The sequence below is a fragment of the Triturus cristatus genome, chromosome 11, assembly GCF_964204655.1.
Source record: "Triturus cristatus chromosome 11, aTriCri1.1, whole genome shotgun sequence".
In the NCBI taxonomy this organism is placed as follows: domain Eukaryota; kingdom Metazoa; phylum Chordata; class Amphibia; order Caudata; family Salamandridae; genus Triturus; species Triturus cristatus.
Window position 1 is genome coordinate 257,802,342 of NC_140594.1, and position 12,143 is coordinate 257,814,484.

The window sequence follows — 12,143 nt, forward strand, 5'->3', positions numbered from 1 at the left end:
ACTACCTTGTCTATAATCAAAGTGACTTTGCATAGTGGAAACCCATGCACATGGTTTCGTTTATCATTATTTTTTGTTGTCAAGACAGCCTTATGGTCCTGCCCTTTTTCTAAAAGGCATTTCTCAACTAACATTTGGTGTGCATGAGCACTATCATTTTTGAGAAATGTAAGTGGAATTCAAGCATTAGTTATCCCTAACGGACATCATAATCCCAATATTTGTATAAAGAGTACAATCAACACTGTGCCTCCTAAATAAAAGTGCAAGCTCCTGATAGACAGAAAATGAGGAAAGAAAAATGCCTTAATTCTCCTCGCATAAAACCTAGTATCAAAAAGGTGAGTATGAATTATTGTGGTTGTCTAGCCCATGGAGCGGTTTCTTATTGATGAATGCAATTGTTTGTCTGTTTTACAACACCACCTACCTTCCTGTCAGTTGTATTTCCATCCCAAAGGTAGTATCAATCCAAATCTAATCAAAATTGTGTCTTGAATGTATTCTTGAAGGTTGAGTAACCCATATGATGCTAAACAGCAGACGTGACCCCAAATACGGGGAGAAACTCACATATGTACCTGTGTAAAGATACATTCCTACCCAAATTACAATCATTCTCAATCCCGTATAACAATACAAAAGCCAGCTGAGATAGTAAGCCGCTTACCATAACAGTAGTCCCAATCCGCTGAGAATGTGTCTTATACACAATGCGAGCGTCCTTCAATATAGGTTTGGAGCCCTTAGGAGAAACTGAGTACGGGAAATGATCTGCGTAAGTATCCGATCCAACCAGGAAGAAAATTAGAAAAGGGGCCATGTCAATAGCTATCGGCCTCAATATTGTCTGGACAAAATGTGACTAACTTCCCATGATCATATGCGTCCTACCGGTGTGTGTTTCCAGAGTGGAGTTGCATAGCATTTACGCCATACAACAAGTTCTAACGTCTCTATGTTCGGCAGATAAAGAAATAATCGGGAAAGTAAAAAGAGAAAGAGGACTGCATATAAGTGTTCTCTGACCAGCCACAAAAATGTGCGCCATATTTGAATGTTAGTAGATCCACCTGTAGGAGTATGTTCATACCGGTAGAAGTGCGGTCTCAATTCATGTCCCATAATGCTCGAGAGCTGCGAAGAGTAAAGCTATAGAAAAGGGGGTTACATTTAAGAAATGTGAGGTATCCTGATACTATGGGGCATATTCACAAGAACGTGTGTTAAACATCATCAAAAAATGTTAATGCAACTTTACACATCGCAGCCTACAATGGGAAAATAACCCTGTGTCAACGTGGAATTCACAACAAGGAGGCCCCATGCGATAGTTTGCCGAAACCGCAGCCAATGCCCGCGTTACAACCAGCTCGATGGAGATAAAAACACAAACCCCAATGCGAAAAAACCTGCCATTGGCCAAAGCGAGAAGAGAAAATCTGCAATAAGCAAAGCCAGACGTGCAATACACCTGGCAGGCTGGAAAAATCACCATAAAAGTAGAAAAAACACCCAAACATAAACTGACCAACACCCAAGCACCATGGAGGCAGCCAGAGAAGGCGCAGAGGAGGAGCGCAACTCAACAAGCAACCCAGACGACCAGGCCGGCATCTCGGGGACAGGGACGGGCAAGGACAAGAAGAAGAGGAAGACGAAGTTCAGTCCGCAAGTGAACAGGATCATAGTCACAGAGGTGATGGAACACCATCAACAACTGTCTATCACCTCTAACGTGTCATTGGGCACCAAAAATGCAATATGGCGGGACATCTTGGACAAGGTGAATGCCGTCGGAGAGCACAAAGGACAATGGACGAGGTCAAGAGCCGGTGGAATTACATCAAGCGAAAGACCAAGGAGAAACTCGCAGCCAACCAGAAGCCAACAATGGAGACTGGAGGTGCGGGCCCACTGCTACAGCTCATGCTAGATGACATGGAGGAGCTGGTGTCGACAGTCATCAGTGTGGAGACTGTGGCCGGAGTCGGGGACCGGACACTGCTCGACAGGACACAACACAACCACAACAGGGTGAGTGACCACCAGGTACTGGGGGGTCGGGTGGAGATGGCCTGATAGCACACATGCACAATCAAGCAGAGCACAGTACACACCCTCAATGACTCTGGGCCATCGCTCAGATCTATAGACTGTCACAATGTACAATGCCATGCTGTCTGAATGTACCATGCAGCTAAATACATGTGAGCACATTGCAATACACCAGCTCCCCTTCACACTGCAGGGCCACCGTCAACACCCCCTGCAGAGCAGCACCTGCCACTCTTCACTGATGACGAGGAGGACAACCCCAGCATCGACGCACAAGCCCTCCTAGATATCGTTAACATCATCCGCGACTCACCTCCAGGATCAGGTCTGCCCAGCTGCATCGAGGAGACCCCACCCACCACACAAACCACCCAGCAGTCACCCAAGATCCTCCGGGAACAACACATGGCCTTCCAACAGCATGTGCAGGAAGGCCAGAGGGTGACAGCTGAGCAGGTGCGGGTGGTGTTCGACCTCATGGCTACCAAACTGGATGTCATCCATGGGTGTCTAGGACCACTCCATGGTCTCCAACGAGTCTAGACTGAAATCTCTGGAGTCATGACGCAGAGAGAACACCTGTCTGCTCAGAGGGGCTCCAGCGATTCCAGCCGTGAGTTGGCACACATGCGGAGGCTCATGGAGGACATGGTGCAGATGGAGGCGGAAAGGATGGCAGCCACCGCAGCACACCAGTGAAGTGTAGCTGGGATCTACCATGCTCTGCAGATCCTCATCATGGCATTGCTGCCACAAGGCGTGGCAATGATGAATGCTGCTGCCCCCACACCATCCACATTTCTGCCACCCGGTGTGCCTTTACCTCAGAGTACGGCAGACGTATCTACTCCAGCACCTGATGTGTCAGTGGCACACAGTGCCTCAGCCAGTACTGCAACACCCACAAGTGGGGCAGAGCACACATCTGTGAACGAGGACGTGGATGGTTTATGATCAGGTGGCACTAGCATTCATTTCCACCCCCTGGCCTGTTTCTGCCTGGTGCCGCACATGGCCCCATGACCTTCCACTGACCCCCAATACTCTCCAATGCAATCACCTTGGACAGCGACATGGACTGCCATATCCTGTTTGATGACCAATGCCATGGTGACCAGACTGCGGGCTGTACCCTTCCTCTTCCGCAGTACTTGTCATTCCCAGATGGACTCTGGCTGGCCCTCCATGGGCCCATATTGTGTAGTGTGCTCTGTATTGCCCTGTATTTCTCCAGCTGCAGAAGTGCACCGGATGTGCAATAAACATCCAGTGACGCACTGCTGTGTTATCTCTTTCATCATTCATGTATGAATGTGTGGATGAATGTAGGGACAGTGATTTCCCTGGAGTCAATGATGCTCATCCCTTGGGATGCCAGACAGAGGGTGCTACATTGCATATTGTGTACCGGGTACCGTGGACACAACAACAGGGACACATGCATCAGTCACTTCCATGTCCGGACATTGACTTAACCATGCCCAGAGCTCACAAGTCATTGTTGCGAGCCCTGTGCTGGTCCAGTGTATGGCAGGCCAGACCACTCTGCTTACGCTCCGAGGCGGGCCCTCATTGCTACCCATCGCAGGCATACTCGCTGGTGGTGTGCAGGTCACTGGTCTAGTTGTCAGCATGTCACAGCCACTCCCTAAGTGCAGGTTTGCACACACACCACACCCATCCAGCACAGGCGTCATAGGCCATGTGACTTCGCCAACATAAGGGGCTGACGATGTCACATTCCCTTCTGCCGGTGGTGACTGGATGACGGACGCTTCACGGTTCTCAATCATAAAGGGCCCATTAGTTATTGCGCACAGGGTTAGTGGCACCCGAGGCCTTGCGGCCATCATGGGTCTACCACCACGTGGCACTGACTGGGGTTGCACAGGGTTAGTGGCACCCAGAGCATTGCGGCCGGCACAGGCACCCTGCCACGGGACGGTGTCTTTGGGTGCACTGAGGTAGGGGCACCTTAAGCTGCTGAGCGTGTGTGGAGCCTGCGATGATGCCCCGTCCCTGCGGTCCGGACAGCTCAGGTTTTGTGTGCCCTGCTGGACTGCAGTGTAGGCCAGAGCCAGCAGGCAGGGCAGGCCTACCGCCACGTGGCGTCGCTTTCGGGATCCCAGAGTTAGTGGCACCTATTGGGCTGAGCGGGTGTGCAGCCTGCGATGAGGCCGGGTGCACTGGTATGTCCTCTGCGATGGAGTAATCAAGAAGACCCAGCACCAAACGTGACACCTGGTGGCCTGTGGAGCGGGGCTGCATGATGTGGAGGGTGCCATATCCGCGGGCCGTGGTGGGACCTCCTGTCATGCCTGTGAGTGTGCATGGGCAGGCATGCTCCGATGGGAGGCGGGAGGGGCTGGGGTGCCTCTGCCTGGGTGTGTATGGGCAGACAGGCAATGTTGTCTTGTCTCTTGTGCAATTGTGTATACTGTGCCAATCATGTATCTGGACTCTGTTTCAGATGACGGGTCTGTCTCAGATGTGTGACCTGGTGAACTGCAATACATACTGGCAAGTGGTTGGAGACACACCGGTGGCAGCAAGTGAAAAGTTTGGTCTGGGTGCGCTGGGGCAGCACTTTCTCTCTCCCTCTCTTCTTCTCTCTCTCCCTCTCTTCTTCTCTGTCTCTCCCCCCTCTCTTCTTCTGTCTCCCTCCCCCCTCTCTTCTTCTTCTCTCTCTCTCCCCCTCTCTTCTTCTCTCTCTCTCCCCCTCGCTTCTTCTCTCTCTCTCCCCCTCTCTTCTTCTCTCACTCTCCTTCCCCTCTCTTCTCATCTCTCTCTCTCCCTCTCTCTCTCCCTCTCTTATCTCTCACTCTCTCTCCCTCTCTTCCTCTCTCTCTCCTTTGCTCTCTCTCTGTCCTTTGATGTGCGCAGGACACACCTTCTCATCATGATTTTTGTCTTGCAGGCTGTGACCTACGGATTTTCCCGAGGGGAGCCGCCATGTGTCTTCATTTCATTTCAGTGTTCATTTTAATAAAGTTTCATTTGTTGCTTCGAAAGTCAATGTGTGATGCTCACTTTTGTGATGACACATGCATGTCACCAGTTGTGATTGCGCAACATCATGGGGATTATTTTGTACATGTTTAGGTGTAGCTGATGTGGCATGTCTTTGGTCGGGGGTGCCGGGGAGAGGGGTTCCTGGGGGTGGTGGTGGTAGGTGTTGTTGCCCTTTCGGCCCTCTGGGCTGCATGTTGCCCGGGTGCATCTGTTGTTCTTCAGGTGTGGCTCTGGGCTGTATTCCCTTTTGTGGTGCAGGCTGTGGTCTGACTTTGCACCAGGTAAGAGCAGGTGTTATTTTCCTGCTGCTAATGCGCCTTATCGCCTGTTATGTGTTCTTATCGCAGTTCTGGCTGGTCGTTGTGAATGTTGTGGAGTGGTGTTGTTGCGGCTTTTGACACGGGAACGCCTACTCTGCATCTCATTAGCGATAGTTGCGGGGGCCATCTGTGGCGATGTTTTTTGCGGCTGCTATCGCGGGTAAAACTGGTGCTGTGGGATGTTAACACCAGATTGTGATTGGGGCAATAAGTTTATCGCAACTTTGGCTGCAATAAAGTGACGTTAACTCGGGGATAGATCCTTGTGAATATGCCCCTGAGTATGTTAAAAAAATATAACGGAAGCTTCATATCAATTTATATGCGCTACCTTACAGTGATTCGAAAACCCCTATCTTGGTTTGACTTGTATCTGAAAGGATCCATGCAGGTGGAAAAGTGGACTCTATTTACATATCATAAGGATTGGGCACTATGATGAGTGAAACATCCAAAAGGGGGTGTCCCCTTAGTGGGGCGAATCATCCTGATAATTTATAATTAAAGATTGTATTGTAAAAGGATATGTACAGTTAACTATTATCTTTGGCTGTTTGAGAATCGTCCTCTGGGTGTGACTGATACTCGAAAACAGGGTTTTTTGAAAATGCTGATGCCTCCCCTGATATGATTTTCAATACTCCAAATTCCATTATTTCATTTTTTATATAAGAGGCTGGTCAGTGTGTCTGCTCCTCTTAGTGCAAACATATAGGTATTCTATATGTACATAATATTATATTTTCATTTCATGATATACCTAGATGAACATAAGTCTCTACATAGTCAGCATTGATAAACATCTCCCCATTAGAGGGTGGGCTACAAGTAAACTAAGTCTAATGGGTCTCCTGTAGCTTACACCTGACGTGCAATCTTGCATATATAGAAAAAAGACATGGTGCCCACAACAGTAATTATAAACTCATAACATTCTGCATTATTCACAGTACAGTATATGTTATAAGTTACTTGCCAAGGAAGTAGTGTCGTTCTTGATCGATATTCAGTCCTGTTGCTACACTTCGCAATCTGAGAATCCATAAGGCTTCCCTCCTACGTAATGTAATGTAAGTTCCCTATTACCATCCCTAGGGTGTCTCTGTGTGTGTTCAATTCCATAGAAGGTGACATTTCTATTCTATACCCGGATTCCTAGGTCACTTTTAGATGGCAAAATGCTGATCTATATCTGGACTGTGTTTGCCTTCATAGCACTTGCTTAATAATACTAGGAGGGAATTTGACACCAGTGAGTAGTGGAGTCTGCATTTGCTGATGTGGGGGTAGCTCCATGAAGATGATGGCCGGTTTTCCCTCACAGTTGTCGTTATGGACACAAGTTCATGCTTGCAGGAGTATGCATTGACACCACTGACTTTGCTTAATGGGTGCTCTATACCATTAGGCCGAAAGTGGCCTTCCTGGAGGGCAGAACATACCACCCAAGTGTGTAATGGGGGCTAGTGTCTTACCACATTACAAAGTAGATCAGCAGGTCAGTGATATGTGCAAACATTATTATATTGAACGTATGCAAAGGCAGCATGGGCTAAAACATAGATACATACTGCATAGTCCCTAATACACAAAGGCCATTCATTTTCATGAGGTATATTTCAATCAGTCCTCCTTACAGTGCTGAACGTTTCCTCTGGATTTGGCCTAAATCCCGTTGAGGCAGACCTAAGCAAGTGAAGCCTTTTAAGCCGCAGTGGTCCCTAAGCCCATCAGTCCTATGGTGGATGGCGAGGAGGTACATCTTGTCACATGGTGAAATTGACAGAGTATTTTCCCGAGCCCTGTTCAATTTCATTAAGGTCATGCTGTACTTACATGGGCAGCCACTAGGCGGCTGGTTGTGCTTTCAATTAATAATTACTGCTTAGTGTGTTTTAGGCATGCACAAGCACAAACATGTAATCCTGAATGCCTCAAGCATTTACACCCTCATTTGAGTTGACCGATAATTAACAATATGTGTGGTAGCTCATGTCACATGTCAGAAATGCGGGTTTTGTGTTTCTATAGCATGGGTAAAGCTCATACTAGGTGTGGTCCATCGCACCTGATAAAATAACGTACCCAGTGGTATTGTTAATTTTCAGGTGCGATAAATACTGCACTTAACACCTAGCCACTCATAATGAGGGTCTGAGATGGAAGATACCTAAAACTATCAGTGTCCAGATACCACAAGGTGATGGACGCAGTGCCGTTTCAACACATGGGCACAAGGGGTAGTTGCCCGGGGGCCCCACAAGCATAGGGGCCCCATGCAGACCAGAATTTAATTAAAATTTTTCGTTACACATTTCTAACCCTGTGAGTGGTTTGTGTAGCTAGGGCCCAGGCCCCTATAATACTGTTAAGAGGGCCCTGTATGAACACACTGGCAAATTCGGTACACAGAACCCGTTCAAAAGGAAGCATTGGTTCAAATCAAAGTCATAATTCAATAACCAGTAGTGCATTGTTTTAAATCAACCATTGCTGAAGGGTTGATTACACATTTGACTGCATAATGCATGGCTAAAAAAGTAGGAGCAGGGATAGATTCGTGCGCACATGTGCATGTCCGCATCCTCAGCACTTTTGTCTAGTTTGCATTATGCTGACAATGTCTCATCAGTACCCTTCCATTATTCAAAACGGTATTCAGCTAAGAAAACATGAACATATTTAAACACTTACTTTACATAATGGAAGGTTGGATTAGTCACATTGCTGCAACGTACAAGAGACATTACACCACAATTATGTGTAGGGTCACCAACAAGGTTCTGCATTAAATACATATATTTATTATTATTTTTTTTTTAACAATGACTTACTTTATCAAAATGTATTTTCCTCACTCACATTTCTCACTCATCTCTTTCAGTGACGAATTTGTGAGTCAGCAATGATAAAAGGGGGTTACGGAATAAGTGTTCTGCCATAAACTACCACTATATGCGAATTATGATACAGACAGCGGCAGATGCCAAGGTCATGGCCAGAATTACAGTTTGTCCAGTCAGACTACATACAAGGAGTATTTTTTTAATAGAATTGTCGCTAATTTTAAGTTTCACCTGCAGACACTGCTTGCACTGTCACGCTCACGAAATCTCTTGTACAAATCTCTTTAAAATTCTCATTTCTGATTCCCCATAAATCACTTTCAGTTTGGTGTCTTTTGCTTGTCAATTTTTCTTTCACTTCTTAAATTGGCTACGAATTTTAACTCAGAATTTTTCTTGTCTTTGAAATTGCTGGCACTGCTTGGACGTAACAATCATTTCTTTGGGAAATTGCCCACTGCGTGTGCCATATCTGCAAGGAGTTAAGCAGTTTGATTGGAATTTATGTTGAGCCCTAACCCGGATGTGTTTATTAGGTTAAGTTTATTTAAATGTGTTTATTTGGGAAGGGTTCCTCTTTGCCAAACTAATAAACTTCTGTCTAACAAGTAGTATCGATGCTCTCAACCCTAGGACCACGTGTAAAGATGATTAACTGATGTCAGACAAGATAATCCATGCCAGTCTGAAAGAGAGCACGCAGCTACCAGTGCTTAATTTGTAAAAACATAAGTGTGTTGCCCAAAATGTTTCTTTCTGTGTCGCCTCTTACTTCTGTCACTGCAGAGGCCTTCTTCCACCACTGGCAGTGCAGACATCCATGACTAACGCCACTTGCTGGCCACACAGGCACTGCCCAAGGCCATTGTTGCTGCCAGTACCCCTCTGGCAAGTTGTTTGGTTGAGGGCAGGAAGATCTCGGGTTTAAGTGAAGGGGTCCATTACTTTGCACCTTAAAGTCTAGAATGCAGTGAGATGACCCCTTACACATCGGACAAAAATGATTTCAAAACAGTGCAAGATCAGTGGCAGATCCTTAAAAGTGTCATGGTGAAATACAGACCTGATGTGCGGAGATCTATAGGCTCTGAGAAGGCAGTCATGAAATATTCTAATATTTTCAACTCTCCGTAGCCCACCAAACCCCTAGTCGAATGCCCCTCTGCGTGTGATGTCCTCAGATCGGATCCTCTGATCAGGGAGCCCTTGCTTTGCCTCATTTCATGTCACGGTCACATAGGGTTTGATGCTTTTCTTATCACTTAATACACGTCCCTATATTAATTATTTCTCTATCTCGCTAATGTACACTCACATTCGTCTCTGACGTAACACTTTATACCTGCTCAGGGACATTGATTGTGTCATTGAGGTTGCCAAACAAATAGCAAATTAACTAATTTATCTTTTTAAAGCAACAATATTAATTTCATAGGTATCTCTATAAGTCTGACCTAATGGGTTATGGGCCTCGCTTACAAAAAAATGAAGTACCGCGGTGCCGCATGCCATTTTGCTGCACAGAGCTGCGTCATTTTAAAAGGACAGGGATGCATCGTATTAACAACAATACGACGCATCTGTGTGCTTTGCCCTGTGCTGTCACAAAATTGGCTGCCATGCACAAGTGCAGGCACCCTTGCGTCATGTTGCAAGGTGGTCTACCTTGGGAGGATGATTGTTTTTGTGGAGGAAGGGAGACCTTCCTGCACAAAAACAACAATCGATGGCACTTTCCTCTTTCTATGTGTGTTGCAAAATGCAGCATGCATAGAAAGAGAAAAAAAAACAAGGAGAAATAAAAGTGTTTCTCCTCATTGTGCCACTCCTATGCCTTTTCTGCGGAGGCATAGGAATCTTACACATGCCCAGCTTTACAAAACGTAGTAAATCTGGGAATCAGGTTCCATCGCTGTTGCGTGGGAACACCCACAAGAACACCGGGTGAACGCCCCTTTCACGCAGAGTGGTGCATGAAAGAGGCCCATATTTACAAGGCCATGTAGACCATGCAGTGTGACTTTAGGTGGCGTTGTAAGTATGGGCAGGCACACTGCACCGCCAGTACTTCAAAAAGAGGGACTCACCTGCCATGCAATGGCCTTGTAAATGAGGCTCCAAGAGCTGTAATATTCTTTGGCCTTCATCACGTGTAGTTTAGGTATATTTTAGTTTCTGGTAGGCTGTGCATTATAAAAGTATGTGTCGTTTTATCGCTGCAATCAAATGATAGGCATATTTTGTATTCGTCGTTTGTGCTTTATATTAAAGGCCTGTCTATGTTTAAAATTTTACATCTCACTACAATTTAACCTTTATTTAGCATTATATATCATTTTATCTAAAGCGAACCTTCACTTCCCTATACCTACGCACAAAACGCCCCCGGATTTCCCCAGAGATTTCCCCAGTGTATTTCGATAGACACACATCACTTCTTACTTAACTCGTGGCGTCCAAGCACACAGCCCCTCGTTAGGAATTCAAAGTCCTTGGACCCTCTGCATAGGCATCAATTGCGCAAACATGTCACTCTATGTGCATCTGGGACGAGCACACTGGAAATGTAACTGCCCAAGTATCAGTAAAGTCAAATCAAAAGCCCTCTGATATTTTTAAACAAACCTGTCAGTGAAGTTCTAATAAAATCTCTTGGTGAGATAGGAAAGATAACCACACAAAAAATACACAAAGGAAATATAAAGACGGGGACGAACACTAAATAAACCTAAGTGATAGCAAACTTCCTGCATCGCTAAAGGCATAAGGATGGCCAGCATTCACCACCATCACAGCACAAATACAGCCTCAGCCGAAATGGTTCCTGCTGTTCCCTTCTTTTGGTCCGTGGAGCTGCTGGTCAAAGTGCCCCTTGTGCTGATGTGTGTTCCCTGTTTCCTCATCCATATTCAACACTGAGGCAGACTCCAAGGGGAGGAGCTTGTATCGATCCCAACAAGCCAACTGTACGTGTGACTGTGAAAGCAATAGTGACTGAAGTGCTGGCCTTATAGCATTTGCAGAACACCCCTGTCTGTAACTGCAGCCCTGATCCAGACCAAATCCTAGAGGTGGCTCTGGTTGTTATGGCTGGGACTTCACAGCACAAGCAGGCTGGTGTCACTGTGGTGGGCAACTGGGCAGCATGATGCTTCCCATGGCCAAGACAGGTCAAAGTCAGTATTGAACGACAACTGACTGGGAAAACTGGCACAAACAACACACTGCACTGCCAAGCTGGGCACGCTGGTACTGTGTGGGCCTGTCTGACCACCCTTACCATGCCAAGTATCAATTAGGCAATGGTATGGCTGGTAAGTTCGAGAGGTTTTAGCGCTGGTGGTGCCTGGTGCATCAATCTTTGTTGGTGTCCCTCAATGATCTCCTTCTCCAAGTCTTCCCTCACTACCACCTCCAACAGTGCCTCTCATCTCTCCCTAGCCCCTCTCTTTCAGGGATATCATGTGTTTTATAACACTACTCATATCAGTGTAGGGTGTGAGAGCACTTTACATAACACAAACATTATTCAGAGGCAATGCATCATGCTCGTGCTAATCAGTGTGTAGGAAATGTAACTTAAACAATGAGTGCTTCAAAGGTTAAGAGTGACGTCATCCATACAGGTAGGCATTATATTTTAAGAGTGCTTGGTCTGGATAAGCGCAAACTCAGGATTTGAGACATAACACTGCGTTGCCTTGGGGTCGGCTTTAATAATATATTTCTACCCAAATGAACCCTTTTTAGGAACATTAGGATAATGAAAGACTGGAGTAAACACGTTCTTCCCATATAATGCATCTCGTTGACTACATTTCAAAGTTCACTGGGCTATATTAGGATTGTAACTTGCGAACTGCGAGTAACAAAAGGATCTCTGTTAAAAGGAGTAACCCACTAAGCT